Here is a 17,967-nt window from a genome sequence, read left to right on the forward strand (position 1 = left end):
CACTCGCCCCTACACCCCCGCTGCCACGTGACCGGGGGTCGCGTCCGGCCTCCCGCGACCTTTGACCCGGCGCGCGGTCGCCTGCGGGCGCGGGTGGACATCATCGTGATTCATAATGGACGCCTGGCCGCGCGCCTCTCGGCACAAGCCTTCCGGGTTTACCCGCGGCCACTGACGAGGAGTTGTGCTGTGGAGCGCCCCCCCCCCCTCTCTCTCTCTCCCTCTCCCTCTCTCTCTGTCTCTCTCTCTGTCTCTGCGGCGCGATGCCTCCTCACGTGGCTTACAAGCGCGGCTCCAGAGGAAGGGAGCAGAGGGGAGACAGCCCCTTCCGAGCCCAGATTTTACTTCTTATTTCTTTCTAGGGAATACTAATGTTAACTTAAATACTTTCGTTAATGTGCTAAAATTCTTCTTTCAATCATAATTTGTACGAAAATACTAAATTTCAGTATTTTGAGAGCATATATTTTGTGAATATCCCAAGGGCAATGTCATCCTCCTGTGTGTGAGAGCCCTGGCCGAGAGGTCTTCCTGGAGCCGCCATTGGTGGCTTACCATCGAGTTTAACATTTGTTTCAAAAAAATTTACATCTATTGATCTCTTTTAAAGACTATGAAACAGTGTCTGTTGACAAGTGTCATCACAGTTGTCATTCAGAAAACACTTATTCAATAATAAACTCCTGTTCTGTCTCTTTAGAATTAAAAAAAAAAAACTGCATTGTGCTTCCGACGAAATACAACACGGTTATTCATTATTTTCCCAATATTAACTCAATTTTTACCTTTACAGATTACAATTATCCATATGTGTCAATCAAGGACGTTTCATGACCTTACAGAAGCGTATAATTTCTGAAAAATTACAAAGTTATGTCTAAACATTTTGAGGTTAGATGTTGCGAGTATTGAAAGACTAGCTAGCATTTTCAAAAAAGTATATCATGCTACTCTTCCTAAGGAAATTAAACATGTATTGTAATATTTAACACCATGGGGTTTCAGTTTTGCAAGTAGTCGAAATTTCGTGATGTGTGGCTACAACAGCGTCTTTGACACACGGTTATGCGAAAACTACGCAACCCATGACAGAGATATCTGATTAAATCATTATGCCATTTTGCCTATGGAGATATAAACTAAAGTACCAAGAGCACATATTTTTCTTTCTTATAACTTTTACGAAAGTTTAACAATCATTTATGACTATACTGTATAAAAGGAAATTATAGGTTCTGAACTAATAATGGGCAAGAAACGATAAACAATCTCAGAATAGATATCTTAAGTACTATAATAACGGAGTATTATAAATTGTTCCGCTCAGTAAATTACAGGCACTTTGAAGGCTATTGCTTTTATTATGCTTTGAAAATTAATTTAATTTAAATGATCAATTTACGCGGTAGAGAGTTATCATATTACATAGGTAAGCGAACTAGTTTCTCGAATTCTCGAAAATACAACGCAGGATTAAAATACACATCCAAGATTCCTTGTGCAAGCCATCATACTCTGCACGAGTGTGGTGCTTGCCAGCTAATATAAACAATTTTTTTGGATCGACTTATAACAGTAATTTCCGACAAAAAAATTTTTTTAGTACTGATGATACTGTAATTTGATACAGCATGAAAGGACAAACACTTTTTTTAAGATATAAAAATTCGGGATCGTAATGCGATTTAGACTTTTGTGAATCGATTTTAAAATAAAAAAACAGAATATTCGCACGAGACACACGAGGTGTTGGACCGCGGACGAAGAGCGGAGGGTGAAAGGGGGTAGTTTCAACCACCCCGGGCGGCAATTATGCGCCACCGGCAGATCGCGCCGCGCGCCGCCATTGTGAGCGCCAGGGCAGGCTTTACGGCCGCGATTACGACCCGCCGCTCATAACCGAGCCCCGAGCGCAGTGGAGGAGACACCCAGCCCGGTGTAACCTGTGGGCAGGCCAGGGGAAGCAATAGAAGGTAGCGTGTTTTTACGTCGCCCGGTCCAGCGGCGACCCAGGCTAGGCCCTTGTACACCCCCACCCCACCCCTGCACCTTATTAAACTTTTATAGTCACCTGCTTCATGGACGTCATTTATGTTTTACGTCATCAGCTGATTTTTTCCGCACTTAATATTTTGAAGTTCTAAAATAGCTTAGTAAGGATAGTAAGGCTGTGCACTCACGAACTATCACTGGCGACATGTGCGCGCATGCCCATGCAGTCAGTCGCTCATGGCTCATGAATGAGCGGTGATCAGCTGTGCCTCATGCGCTGCTCTACCGCCTCTGAGACAACATGAGAGGGAACGAAAAAGGGCACGCAGAGAAGGCAGGTAAAAGAAATTCATGAACGATTATTTCTTTTAGTTGACGAATAATGAGCAAAAGTTTAAGGTTCACTCTATAAACACTGAAAAACCTAAATTTTTATTGATTTATGAGAGACTTGCTAATATCCCGCGGCTTCGCTCAGTAACTTCGCCCGACTGTGAAGAAGAGTGTGAAGCGTGTCCTAGAGGTCAATGGAACAGCGATGAAGGATGATGGGCGCAGAGCGCGAGGAGAAGCAGGAAGAGGGGAAGACACAGAGGAAGGAGGAGAGGGATGGACTGCTAATTAGCCGGACGAGACGGAACGACGCCAGCAACTCGACATCGCGCGCTCATGAGGCGTCTCTCTGCGGCTGCTGCTGTCAAATATCACTTCTTTAAAACATGAATCACAGCTTTGGAGCCGAGCTCCCAGGTCCTCTCTCGTGTTTTCAGCGACTGAGACGGGGCTGCTGCTCAAGAACTGCCTTGTTGGAATTTACAGTAAATTAGCTCAATTTTCAACTCGAATAAGCAAAGAGCTGTTCGTAATTTCAGATAACTGAGTCTTCATAGAAACTAAATCATTATTTAAACTTTTCTAATTGTTTTTTTTCGTTGTAAGCACGGTAAACACATACTTAGAAGAAATAAGAGTGTTCTTGTAGTAGTTTTGATAAGTTTTTCGAAGTTTTCCTGACACACAAAGATAATTCTTGTGGACTCGATCTCAGAGTAAGTTGACTTAGTACCCACAAATTTACGCAGATCCCTGAATAATTTGTACCCAGCGTTCATAGTAAATTTAAGATGAACATTTTTAACAGTGTACTCGTGAACCGAAAGTGAGCGTGTTAAGAGGGCCATGCCTGTGTCCCACGTGTGAACGCCCGGTTGAACCACTGCGCAGTTCCCTCGGTCAGCTCACAGCTCGCTCAGTAGTCCTTCAGTCCGGCAGTGGCGTGGGTGTCGCTGCATGGGCGCAGCGACCATTTACCTCCTTCCAGAGATTGTTACAATGAGTAACATTATCATTTAAATAATTATTTCAGCCGTACGTCATAGCTAGTTTGCAATATATGTCGTCCAGAAATACCCGAAGAACGGGATTAAAACACATTCATTTTTCTTAGTCCATTCATCCTTTGGGTTTTCTACATGACATACGGTGCAAAAGAGGAATGGCGTAGGTCCCAAATAATTATTTTAATCTCCTTCCATTATTATCTTCCCGAACTGACGGATATGAAGAATACTAAATACAAAAATACAGTAGGCCTAATAAGCTGAAAAGGCCACCGCATAAGATGCAAGTAATCGTGGAAAAGTTAAGTCATCTAACCATGTGCTAATTGTCTGTGACAAATAAAAAATTATAGAAATTTTATTTTTAAAAAAAATTCCGTCAGGATCCAGGCATTTAGGCCGCTACAGTATCCTTCTCGACGTGAATTGCCTTTTTTGTTTGTGGTACTAGGTGTTTATAAGCTAAAATACCTTACTGCCTTCAACGAGATATTGAATATTTTTTCATAACATAATGTAGGGAGTGTATAAACCCCCCACCACCACTAGCAATCACACTGGCACTGTCAGGTTGGTAACCTCAAACAGAAAGCGCTGTGTTGTGAATCGGCAACCTTTATAATTTGCGCGTTCGTTGTTCATGTCACTTAAAGAAAATAATTTAGCACGACGAACAAAATGATCTGATGCGTCGTACGAGGCGCCAGTGTGTGGGCGCTCAGCCAGGCCCGCGGAAGGATACTGGGGTGTGGCGAGGATTGCAGTGGGGGCGGGGCTACTTGCTGCAGCGGCTCCAATCAGTGGGACAGCCCGCCAGCCAAACAGCGGCCAATCACAGCGCGAGTTGGCAGAGACACTTTCGACCACTTTTCGCCTTGGAATGCTTCTCACACTAATATCACTGAAAATAAATTACATATTTCTACAATGTTATGAACCTTCACTGCCATTTGTCACACTTTGCAAATATTCACGATTACCAATCAAAACACGAACCATCCCGATACATTTACAAAATGTCCCTAACGCCGAACTGAATTCATACAAATAAAATAAACATCATAGCGCGTGAGACCTACACGTAAAAATAACGGTTTTTCACTCTACGTTGAAAAAAAAAAGTATTGCACTCTAGCCAAAACAGCGCTGAAGTTATTTATACATTATTTTTTTTAGCACAGCGTCTGCCACGCGGAACTGAAGTCAGATGTAAACGCACAGTGTTAGTAATGTTAGTGACGGTTACTCACGGACAGCTGCTGACAAGATGAAAGTGCTGTGACAGGCAAAGCGCGGGCCATGCGGGTAACGCCCCTATGACAGCGCGTCAGCCCCAGGTCGCGATGAAGAAGACTACTGGACACGGCGCGCACATCTCGCAACTGAAACGTTGATTTAAAAAAAAAAAAAAAAGAGTGCGTGTTTCTGCGCAGTCGAGTTTATCTGCGCCGGGGATTCTGCAACGGGCGTCTTCGCGACGAAAAAGGCCAGCGCTGAATGCAACGTGCTGAACCACAAGAAAAGTAATCATTAAAAAAAAAACATGTGAGCGAGTCTTGCAGTATTCGCCAGTGCTGTGTCACGTGTAACCTCGGTAACGACGAGCAAATTCACGTGTTCTCATGTTGCAAACACACTTATAATCCAAATCCCAACATGACATTTAACGTATAATTCTTTAAGATAAAGCCAAGCGTGATAGATATGCGTAATTTGTGTTTTCAACTACATTTCTGGACGCAAATCACACGTAGTTTCCGCACCCGCCGCTAGAATTCGCTGCCGAATAAGCTAGGTCGACTAACGAATCATTCCATTTGCAGACAGAAATATTTAACTATGAAATGAAACGGCTACGATAAAGGCGAAAAAAGGTTTGAAAAAAATATATGAAAACCTGGCTTTGAACCTGAATGTCAATTTTTTTTTATTAAAATACTGTCCATCTTGTTAAAATTCATTAACAGTTGATCAGTGAAAACAGCTCAATATGAAGATATTGAATATATTAATATTGAATATATATTGAATATATATTATATATATATATAATATATATACACACACACCAAAACACTGCACCAGCCCACAACTTAGCAGTTGCCATGGCGAAAATTCACGAATATGAATATGAATATATATATATATATATATATATATATATATATATATATATAGTTTCTGCAAATGCGACACCTTTTTCTGAAATTTCTGTCTTCATCTTGTCAAGTATTGATGCGTAGTATGCTACTGCCATGTTTTTTTCCCCCTTTTTCAAGATGATTGCTTACGACGATTCCATGACTATCCTAGAAAACAGGCACCACCAATATCCCGGCCAAAAGGAACAGTCTCTGCTTTTTTGGAACTGATTCCCCCCTTCGCAGTTTTTAGTGTCGCAAAAGTTCATCGTAACCCCAGCTGGTAAGGCCATGTTTGAATTCAGCTGCCCAAAATATTACTGTGGTAAATGGTGGTGCCGAGTCCCAGTACGTTAATTTAGCGTAGGCGTATTGCCTTTTAAATCCAATATTCGATGACAACTCGATACTAGATTTTCCATTTCCCCAAAATCATGCGCACCGACTCACGTAATTAATTGTTAAAAACTATTGCAAGTCCAAAATGGCTGAAATTTCAGTGAGTATATTCCAAAGCATAAGCAAGCACATTTCCCAATCTTTGTTGACGAGTGCTGCCATCTTCATGTCGAGGTCGGAAACTCATAGTCCGAAAACTTGTATGATGAAGTAGGTGTAATGTGTTCACTAGCTTCTACCAGGACTTACCTTTTCTTAGGCTACATATGATAGTGCATATATTTAGGTTTAGTTTGTCATTGGATTTTAACCCTTCAATAATAATAATAATAATAACAACAACAGAATAACTAAAAATAGCTAGAAATTTTGTGCAGTTTATTACAGTCAAATGCGGAAAAATTTACGGAAATTTGGTTGAAATATCTGCATTGGCTGTGTTAAATACGTGATGTTTTCGTAATTTTTTTGTAAAGACAAGGGTAGGAAAAAAAATGTTCTTCGGCTACGAAGACTCGTGTGTTTCCCTGGAAAATATTCAACTGCTTGTTTTAGACTTTTACACAGCGAGTAAATGTTCATATTTAGTCTGCTGGTCATGTTCGACCAGCACGTCAACGAGAACGTCCATTTGTCCGCCCGACAACAGCTTCCGCCGGTCCCGCGACCCCACAGCCCGGCTTCATCGACCACAAGCGGGCGGGAGTCTGGTCCGCGGGTCGCAAGTAGAAATCCGTCAACGAAAAGGATTCGCGTCACCGCAAATTTCATTTGTCTCGCTCCGAGCTGGGGCACGTGGTTCTTCATGGACGGCCCTTGAATACTTAACAGCCGGGGGAGTGGCGCAGATCGAGACAGAGAGAGATTCAACTAGCCGCGCCGACGGAAGCAAATCTGCGATCGGCTGCCGGGAGGATGGGAGGGCAGCGCCGGCGGACATGACGCCGTCAGGGTGGCGAGTAAATCACGGAGGGGGTGGCAGGGGTGTAACCTGGCAGGGGTGGACAGGGGTGGGCAGGCATGGACCAGCGCCGCGCTGCCCCGGCTGACGGCTGGGCCAGACACGGCCATCCATTACCGCGCGACACGGTAATTAATTACACCCCCGGGCCATCACCCCCTCCCCAAAACCCACCCCCTGGGCGCTGGCGTCAAGTTCCTTCGCCGCGGGGGTGGGGGGCGTTTGGGTTTTCCACGCGCCCTCCCCCTCCCCCCCCCCTCCGCCTTGACTGGCCGGCTTTCGTAACATCGCAGTCTCTTCTAACCCCACCCGATTCAGAAATGTATATACATTACATCGTAAGATATTAAGATGCAGCGATAAAAATAAATAAACTTAAATTAAAGCTAAAGCAATTTAATAGCATAAAGTATCTTCTGCGGAAATATTAATGCACACTTACGACAGAGTTATGATTTCTCCAAGAAAAATTTAAGAAACGAGAAACTTTACCATTAGTCAAATGGTGTATTACAATCACACACGCGTATTTTGGTTTGTTAATTATTTTGTTTAGTGTTGTATAGATTACTGCATCTATACCGAGGTTATAGGTCACATGCAATCCCCACCCTCGACCAATCATAACGTAGACTGAGTGAACTAACCACATAATTTAAAGGAACAAGTGGCCTCAGACTGTCACTAATCCAAACAGCGCATTGCTGTGTTTAAAGTCTGCATAGGATTTTGCAGTCTAGCGCAGCCTCAACTGGGCAGTCTCCTCACTGTAAACTGAACAGAATTCGCTGCCGTGGCCTTTCTTGTATTTGACATAGGTTTCTTTTAGCCAACTGTGGCCTATTATGACCATGGTTTTATTTTTAAAATGTTTTTTTTCCAGTTAACTGCATAAATAGTTTTTTTAAATTAGCAATACTTAACTTAAAAAAAAAATCGATGGTTCCAAAATAATAATTTTCATTTCCAGGAAATAAAATTAGCTAAAGTTTTTCAAGTGATTGTATGAACGAGACCACGGAGTTTTTCTCACTCAACAAAGGACTCTGAGCCAATGAAAGACTTCCAAAGAAAGAAAGAAAGCAGAGGCATGTGGTGGATCTGAGCGAGTGTTTGCTCTGTGACGAACAGCTGCACAGTCGGCAGACAGGAGAAAGCCAGGTGTGTCTTCAGACACTCGTGAAGTCGTGAGTAACCCGGAACCGGTTACAGCCGCCGACACGCCAGACTGCCTCGCGTGACACGTGACATGCCGCAGCACTCCGCCGACACGTCCAGTGTGGTCTGTATGGACCTGAAAAATTCGCTGTTTCGATGACCTCCAGGATAGTCTACACAGTCCTCTGTACACTCGGGCAAATAACGCCAGTTCGTTGGCTGCTGACTTGTGAGTCGTCTCAACTGGTTTGTCTATGATTCGTTACTTCTTTGGTCGAGGGTTTCTCATTGGCCCAGAGTCACCCAGACGAACAGTGAGCCAATAGCAAGATCAGCTTAAAGGTATATGTGTATGGATTTCAGACTATCGCGAAAGAATCTGCGAATTTTTCCGGTCTCTCCTAATGAATTATCATTTGCCTATCCCTGATGCTAGAAGGTATTATAAGCAGGTAAAAAGGAAACCGAAGGAAGGACTGGCGGTGTGTAAGTGATCCGCTGCACTCGGAGCTCTCGGTCTGTGCGCGACCTCTGACCCCGCCCGCAGGGACCCTGACCTAGCCACGAGATAACGAGACCGCGGGGTCCTGGAAGCTGGAGTCTGTAAACATCCGCGGCCCACATGTACACACGAGTCAGGGCCTTCCAGACTGTCTGCGCCTGCGCTTGACTTTAGTTCAAAACTGAGACCACAATTCAAGAGCAAATATTGAAAAAATAATAATTAATTATATACATTTTCTACATAGTTTTAAGTGTGAGCTATTTTCTTAGCTTGGTATATTTTTAAGCGATGATTAATTGTTTCAGTATTTAAAGTTTTTTTTTTTTTTTGTAAAAGTAATATGTATTTCTTGAATATGTGGTGAATATAGAGACCGGAAAAATTCGCAGATTCATTCCGCGATGGTCTGAAATTCATACACATTTACCTTTAAGCTGCTTTTGCTATTGGCTCACTGTTTGCTGGGCGACTCTGGGCTAATGAGAAACCCTCCAACCAAAGAAGTAACGAATCACGGGCAAACAACCAGTTGAGACGACTCACAAGTCAGCACAGCCAATGAACTGGCGTTATTTGCCCGAGTGTACAGAGGACTGTGTAGACTATCCTGGAGGTCATCGAAACCGCGAATTGTTCATGTCCCTAGTGGTGAAGTATAAAACAATGCGGGGTCCACCTCTCCAGTGCTCTGTAACTCTGCGATGAGCTCGGAACAATGAAGCGAGCGCGGGGTGTCAGCGGGACACGTGCCCAGACCCAGCTGTCCGCCCAGACAGGAGGCGGAAGGAGGGGGTAGGTCAGAATCAGTTTCCACGGCGGCCGAACTGCGCTCGTCACTAATTCACGATGGCGCGAGCGATCGATGGAGGAATACCGAGGCGGGCGGGGGAGAGGCAGTCAATCGCTGCTAACAACTCTGACGCCAGCCACGGACTCGACACGAGAATACTAATACCAGAGAACAACCACACACGTTCCTTTCTTGGAGAAATCATTATTACACGAAGGAACCAGTAACACTAATTTTTCACCTGGAGGCTTTTGGTTCCTGAATGAATGCTTTTTCACAGTTCTTACTGTGGGTTGAGGACACAAAATAATTTAAAACTGTGAACGACGGATAAAATTATGCAAAACATATGAAATATATATATATATATATATATATATTAATTCTTGAGGGTAACGTTATCATTTTTTTTTGCTGTACAATTTTTTTTTTACGTAAAGCTTCAAATGACAAATGTGACATTTAATGAAGACTATGCCCCACCACCTTGTATTGGTCAAATTATTTTTCTGTAATTTCAATTCTGAGCTATCCAAATCTATCACATTCCACGGCATGTTACAGTCTGCAAGAGCCTGCCTGTATCGTGTTGTAATACGGCAGGTGTGATTGAAGCCGTGTCTCAATATTCGGGATTTAAATACAACCTAGGTTCGTGAATAAAACCTGTGGATTTAAATACAACTGCCACGGCTTGCAGTAGACATGGATTGTTACACTTCATGACTCGGCGTGGAACATGACCTAGTTATCTCGAAGCCATCAGTTGTGGTGTAGTGAAACTGCAGAGGCCCGCGTGAAGCTGTCTGTGGAGGTACGTCACTCCAGGCTAGGCTCAACTTGCCTATACACAACTAAGTATTTTTATTACAGTGATCACTGTGATCAGTAGTCGATAGGACACGTAATTCTAATTAGAGCCATGCATATTTCGCGAAAAGATTCCGAGACTGTCTGAAAGTTAAAACACTACAGCATCGTCTGTGTTTCGTGATTGGGTGAGTTTATTTCAGGTACATGTCGATTGTTAAAAAGACCAATCACAGTAATTCATTTGTGGAAGCAAACGCGTCCTGAGTGGCTCAGCCAACTAAGGCAACTACTTCTCTCGCAGACGGCCGCTAATCACAAGGAAGAAACCGCTGGTGCGCGTATACCTTGTTGCAGTCTAATAGGCGTTCAGCTTTATTCGCGAGAAATGACTCCCCCTACACATCATTTGTTGGGTTGCACTTGACTGGGTAACCACTTGTTCTTGTTTACAACTGGCTCAGGGTCGTCCAATCATCATCGAGAAGCAGATACAGAGTTGTGTTATAGGTTTACTTTGTAACCCAAATGGTCAGAGGCGTACGCAAGGGCGGGGGATTAATAGATAACAACCCCCACCCCCCGGCTCCTGATAGCGGCTCAGGCCAAGTAGGAACCGCGACAAGGCCAAGATGGCGCGCTACCAGCTCGCCCACGCCGCCGCCTCGCTGCTACAATTAGCCGCCGGCAGATGGCAGACAGCGCGGAGCTGGTCTGCCCCAGACACCGAGTCTGCCACGGCTCGCTCCCTAGGGCTTGGCTGCATCTCGCTGGATACACGTCCTAGTGGGACTGTACTATCTGAGTTGCAATTATCACCTAGACCTAGACCTGCCTCACTTTCCACATACTGCTGATATGGCTGGCAAACTTAATTTACAAAAAAAAAAAATACGAAATTTTGTACTTGCTGTGGTTCTCAGAGAAGCACTCGGCACAAGAAGTGAACGAGTTGATGGATTAGAATCATCAGCGGTGGATTGAAGGGTTCGTTTGCGAGAAATCCCGTTTCTTCCTCGCCAGGAATGGACCTCGGGTACCCTGGCGGGAACAGAGTGACGGATCACTCAGCCACCAGCGGCAACGAGAAGAGAGAGCGTCATTTAAGGGGCCCACCAAGTCAGGGGCGTATCTGTGCTGGTGAGGCGGGACTGGCTGGTGCTTCTAGCGCGGTGTCGCCTCTGGACTGGCGCGCAGTCTTCTCGTGCATAGGCTACTACAAGACTTGAGCGGCAACCAAAACATTATTAAGATAAAGTTATAATGCAAGTCCCTTGAATCTCTACCGGGTGTCTCATGACTTAAAAACTTTATAACCATGTTCACTCTGGTAAAAATACAATTTAAAAACGAAATATGGAAACAGACGTACCTACTCATTTGCTCTCGGCGTATGCTTAAATGCTTTTCATAAAACAGACCCCACTCGGATATATTTTTAAGAGCTTTCAAATCACGTGATTAAGAAGTGTGCGCCCCGGCCGTTACAATTATATTGCATCGTCGGGTTCATCTGTCTGCCGCTGTCTCTTCATTGGCAGCCCATTGGCAAGTCTGTGCTGCGACTTTTTTTCTAATTCATTCCACGAAATTCTCCGTGTTGTCTATGCATTTAACTTTCGACATCGGCTTATTTTGGTTAGTTTTCTGTGTAGGTATTCATCTTTTTTTGTACCTTATTGAGGTTTCTCTATAAAATCCTTCAAAGAACGTTTAAGACCGAGGAAAAATATTATCGTATTCCCGGGAAGAAGCATAATCCGACTACGCGCGCTGCAATTATCCGGAGCCCTGCGCTGATAGGCCAGGTGGGGCCCGGTGCTGTAATTGCCCTAATTGGTGCTCCATAATGCCGGGGCCAGGCAGCACGCGGGGAAAGGAAACGCCGGGCAAAGTTTATTAAAGTAATGGATGTTTACTTTAATTTCTTGGGGCCGGGTTGTTTAAGGAAGAGAGAGAGAGAGAGAAAAGGGAAAGGGGAAAATGATTCCATTAATGATGTTTTCACAACGTGCAAACAGAGCGCTATTGGAGGAAGCGGAAACCGCTAGGTTCTGCGGGCGCCAGACTTGCCCGTCTCGTGTTTGGCGAGCTTGCCGTTTAGCGCCGTGTTTCCGCCGCTGGGCTCGGCTTGCGAATTCTATTAGTTCCCGCTGCTAGTGTGTCGGCATCAGACATTCTCGGCGGCCAGGCTTCGAGCAGGCCCGACGAGCGAGGTCTGGATGAGATGCCGCTTTCAAACTTCTGTTCTGTTGGTACACAGCGCAGGGCGAAAACAATCAAATACCGTCGTTTGTTTTACGTTTAGAAACATCCACGGCTACAGTACATTAAACCAACAACCAATTGCCAACCTATAAGCTGAATCACCTCTCTTATATAACACACATACAGGGGGTCTCGAGAGTTCTGCGCGTGGGTTCTCGCCGACACAAGTCATATCGGGATACGGTGCAATCAGCAAAAATAAATTTTAGAAAATACAGAAAGTTTTACATTAAACACAGTTTTGTTTTTATCAAACCCGTTTTACAGACTCGGATTTTTTCAAGCGCAAGAGATACTCGTGCCCCTTTTTACTCCCATCACACTAAGTGAATATCTGTTGGAAATATTCGCGGCAGAACAACAAATGCAAAGGAGGTTTCGAAAAAATCGAGAAATATATCATAAAAAATAGAGGAATGTCGAAAAAAACAACAAATCAACATGGCGCGTCAGACGGAGCCTGAACCGTTCAACTTGCTCGACTGACTGGCAGATATGTGCCTGCGAGCTTGCCTCATACAGCTGATCTCAAGCTTAGCTTTGATGACTGAGGCGACGTTGCCTCGAGCTTGGATCAGGCTGGCCGGCGACCCGTGGCGGACGTTGCCGTGGGTTACGCCCTGACGGCGGGGGCTTGTTCAGCTGCGGGATCCCTGGCCGGCGAGGTGCTGCGAGGTGGAAGGAGAAGGGTGGGAGAGGGAGGGTGTGATTGACGTCACAGCGTCACGTGACCGTCTGTGTTATTTCTGTCCGGCGCAGAGAGTAAACACTCCTCTGGTCTGGGCCCCGCTGCTAGGAGCTGTGAGGCCCTGCGTCACTCCCCCTCCCCCCCCCCTTACCCGCCTCCTGCTCTTTAATTCCTCCTCCCGACCAGGGACTCTTCTCTCTGCACGTTTATTGCAGAGTCCCCCCCTCCACCCTCCCCCTCCACCCTCCCCCTCCCCCAGACTTTACGAGAGCTGGCGGTGCCGCAAGTGGCCGGGGTCATAATTCCCGTGTCGCCTGACATTCATGAATCCCCGCCACACCCCCTCCCCCTCCGACAGGCGGCGGGGAGCAGGGAAAAGGTCCTTTCTTGCCGGGAAGTTGGTACTCTGCGACGACTTCCGAGGTCGTCAGCGAAATTGCAGCCCCGCGCGCCACGAGTCGCTCTCTGCTGATGGAGACCTTGGAGGGGAGGGGGGGGCGTGTCCCTCCCCTCCCCTGCTGCGAGGTGATGCCAGTGCTGCCAACTGCGCGGACTAGTGGCGTGGCACTCCGTATTCTTTCTGACATGCAGAACAGCTTTGAGTGGAAATGTGTATGATTGAAACTTGTGTTTTCTAGGTAACCGACAGTGGTGAACTTTGTGCCTTTCCCGCAAGGACTTTTTTGATGTAACGTTCGTATAAAGTTTGAACCGTGCGAGTAAGAACAAATCTTAAAAAAAAAAAAAGTTAGGAATTTCATGGTAACTCCATAGTGTAATTCATCACACCTATGCACTGGTTTGAAAGTTCTCTTTTAATAATTGGCTTTGCAGTTCAAGAGTTTATCATCATGCATTTCTTCATAATTAATACTCGAAAATGTAATTTTAAAAAAAAATCTAAGGGCCATTCTCATCGTCCACATCGGACGACTTATTTTCACGTAACAATTATTTCAAGGCAGTTTCTAAGTATTTCTAACTCATCACTTAAAAATTAGTATATTAATTTTAAATGCAATTCTTGTAACCTCGCAACATGTGCTCATATTTATAATTTATTTAGTCTCATGTAACCTTAGCTTCTCTGTGGCTTCTGCTGAGTAATGCAAATCAGCAACACTGTGTGTCAGCAAAAGGCCTAAGGCTGGGTTCACAATTGAAAAAATAACAGTAACAGTAACAGTAGGTCGTGTGCATAGGATATGAACGCCATGTTTCCTAACCTAACGATTCACAATAGCAGAAAGTTGGTCGTGTGCATGGGAGCGAGGTCGTGCGCATAGGAGTGAAATGAATATATTTTATTTCGGTCGCGTACGCATGGCACAACAGCCAATGAGAGAACAGCAGGGTGCTTTTTTGGCGGGACTAGAAATATGTTTTCATTTATTAACCATATTGTGGTAATAAAATGTCGAGATAAAAATAGTATTATCGTTATTTTGAAAGTTAATATGTTTATTTACTAACACTGCAAACAGATGTCGCATAGTTCGCGAAATTTCATTGGCTGAAATTAACAGTAAGAATTCAATTGTGAACCAATTTCGCAGTTCGCACAGGTCGTGTGCACAGGTCGTGTGCATGGCTTGCTATGCACTCGCTTAATATTTTTAATTGTGAACCCAGCCTTACGCGACCGGCGAGACAGAGTGATTGCCTCTCGGATGTTGCGTGATATTACACAACAAATATCACAGTTGGTCCTTTGGCAGATTCTCTATTATCGAAACACTTTAAATGACATCCGAGGATTAATTATTTGCAGCTTATTTCAATTTTTGAGGAAAAATAAGGGTCCAATATTATTCGTGCTAAAGGGGGTTTGGTTAAAAATATCAGCCATGAATGGAAATGTTAAAGGAACGTATAAAGATCCCAAAAGTTGGGTTGCTACGACCCTCCCCTCTCGGGCAAAAGGCCGCGGCTTCAGGAGATCGAGAAACTACAAGATATCCGAGTTGTGTTTGTTCAAGAAAATGTTGGGGTGGAGTGGGCTACAATAACGTGTATGCATCGAATGGAAAATCAGTTAAATTATGTAGCTCATAATTATTCTACACGGCACAGACAGAACATAAACTAACCTCTTTCTCTGTTTTCAAAAAACATTTTCACAGAGATCTTTAGAATTGTTGCTTCCAACATCTGTAGTTATAATTCCCCTTAAAAAAAAAAAAAAAGGCTGGATAATTTAACTACTAAAGATAATTAACTATTAATTAAGCAATGTTTTATACACTGTTGTAACTTATGAAGTCTATCATTAAAATATTAATTTTTTTACTTTTTAATATAGATTTTTATAAAACAATGCTATACTTTATCTTTGAATTAAATAAAATGCTCATTTTAACTTTCTACTTTATAGATCTCATGTAATTATCTTTGAAAGATTTGTGCAATGGGAGTGCATGACTTGATGTAAATTTTTGGACATACACCATTGCTAAGCACTTTTTCTGTAGAAGAAAACAAAAAACTAAAAATAAATTTATTTATTTATATTTATTTATTTTATTTTTTGTGTTTTGTTTTCTTCTACAGAAAAAGTGCTTAGCAATGGCGTATGTCCAAAAACTTACATCAAGTCAGATCTCAAGTAAGTTATCTTAAGTTTATTTTTTTATTTATTTGTCAATTTTTACATGAAAGACAGTTGGCACTAGAGTGACTAGATGCAGGTACGGAGTCTCGGCGGCAGACAGGTGACGCACGCTGCCTTGTTTGGTTGTCGCAGTGAGTAGCTGCAGGTGTGTCGCCCACCGGACCAGCGCTCCACTCCCACTCTCCCTCCCCTACACCTCCTCTACACCTCCCCTACCTGCTACAAACCTGTTCCCGAGCCGCCACTTGCCACACCGCAGGCCTCGCTCGCTCCGCCCTGTCTGCGCGTGTTCCTGTTGCATCGGCACAGACTACCAGTCACGGCAGTCTGCACACTCTCGAGCAAATATCAACCAACGTCATCCCGCACTCAGCAATACCGTGTCGATATCATGGCCAATACCCACGATTACAGAAACAATGGAGTATGGCCCGAAACAGAATAAGGGATTACTGACAATGTTATAGAAGTTGCTCGGAGACAATGTCGAAAATTACAAAAAAAAAAAAAAAATAATGAAAAACTAACTTTTTAAATAAAATCTCTTCGAAGTGCTTAAGGTCACCTCCCCTGAAGAATCCACGCGCCAGATTCTCCGGCTCTAGGCCTCACCGCTGCGCCAGCTACAAACACACTCTTTTATTAATACAGACGAGTGATGTATTATTTATACTCCGTGCCATACATCTGCGAATCTGAAAGCTACAAAAGAAACCCCAGCAAGGGCGATATTTAAAGGGAATAATACCCCACAATCGTGTTGTTTTGATTCATGTTTGGTAATATCTGTCCAAATTCTTGGCACAAGTCATGGGCAGTGTCGTCTGGCTGTGGCGGGTATTCGCAAGAAGGTAAACACGGATTACTTCTAGTGAGCGGTTGCAGATACCGCGACAGTTACACTAGCCAGCGCCTCGGGCCCAGCCAGCAAATTACAACACAACGGATGTACTGAAGTTGTAGTGATTTTTTTTTAAATCCAAGATGGCGAGGTACAATCCCTCTTCTTGAACTAAGATTTCTCACCGCTCATCTTTAATATTTGGCGTACTAAACTACACGTCTCGTAAAACCAATTCGACGTGATGCCTTATAAATAAGGCCATGCATATTTCGCGAAAGGATTCCGAGATTAGTTATAAGTAAAAACACTATAGCATCGTCTGTGTTTCGTGATTGGGTGAATTTCTTTCAGGTATACGTCGATTGTTACAACACCAAATCACAGTAATTCAGTGCGGAAGCAAACGCGTCCTTAGTGGCTCGTGCAAACAAGGCAACGACTTCTCTCGCAGACGGCCGCCAATCACAAGGAAGAAACCGCTGCTGCGGATCTTGTTGCAATCTAAAGGCGTTCAGATTTATTCGCGAAAAATGCCTGCCCCTACTTATAAACATCGCTTTTCACTCTTTTGAGCTTGCGTACAACTAAAACAAGATCTGTTGCGGTTACAGGTCTCGTGGATACGTGGGATATAATATACAGCAAATGCCACAGAACCGCGACCATTGCGACACTTCAACACAACAAAGCGGAGAGCTCAGACTTTGAGTACGGCAGTGTGTTGGTCGAAATGCACACGGGGGATAAAATTAGGGCCGATAGGAAATATTGATGTTGGTCCCGTTGTTCGTAATAGAGAAGATTTAACAGCGGAAATGAAGCGCGTGGCGGCTCGCTTCCTGCCAATTGACAACCAATCAGCCCGACAACTCGAGACTACCAGGCCGATGATTGGAAAACATGGCCTCCGTGCAGGATGACTAGCGGCACGGATTACTCGCCGTCCGACAACTGTGTGTCTCGCGGTATGGAGCAAGTGATCCAAGAGTTCTTTATGGAGAAAAACTAAAGTTTGAGGTTCCGGGTTCAAATACAGGATGTCTCGATAACCACGCAAACGGTTCGCTTGATTTTTTTTATAAAAAAAACACTGTAAATTATTATTTCGATCGCTACAACTTATGTTGCGCAGTAATCATAATACGTAAATCAAGAGACACGCGTTTCTTTGACAGCGCCATCTTCGAAGCACGCCAGAAGGAATCTCAAAGAGTTCGTTCGCAGTCACAAATATGAATCAACAATCCGGAATTATCCGAGTATCAAAGTGAACTATCGACTATCAACTAACCTCTATAAAAATAAGCCAAATTTGATGGGTTGGTTAAAAGAGAAATTTTTAAACATAATATTCGGGGGGATTTGTTTATCGTGGGTTGAAACACTGTAGCATCGCAAGGGCTTCGTGAATGGCCTATTGTCGGCACACCAATCACACCGACCCTGTGCGAAAGCAAAAG

The 17,967-nt window shown here is 44.0% G+C and overlaps 1 protein-coding gene across 13 annotated transcripts in view; it reads right to left on the bottom strand.

Annotated features, from left to right (window-relative positions):
• LOC134540220 (semaphorin-1A-like) overlaps positions 1 to 17,967 on the bottom strand; it is a 411,248-nt gene that overhangs the window by 313,795 nt on the left and 79,486 nt on the right. The window contains exon 1 of one of the 13 annotated variants that reach the window (XM_063382826.1): positions 4,583 to 4,682. The exons of 11 other annotated variants lie outside the window; for them this stretch is intronic. The gene's annotated coding sequence lies outside the window, so the exon portion shown is untranslated. Of the gene's footprint in view, positions 1 to 4,582; positions 4,683 to 17,967 lie in introns of those variants that run through there. One more of the 13 variants, XM_063382823.1, reaches the window with a different exon arrangement.

Source organism: Bacillus rossius, chromosome 16 (genome assembly GCF_032445375.1).
Source record: "Bacillus rossius redtenbacheri isolate Brsri chromosome 16, Brsri_v3, whole genome shotgun sequence".
Classification (NCBI taxonomy): Eukaryota; Metazoa; Arthropoda; class Insecta; order Phasmatodea; family Bacillidae; genus Bacillus; species Bacillus rossius.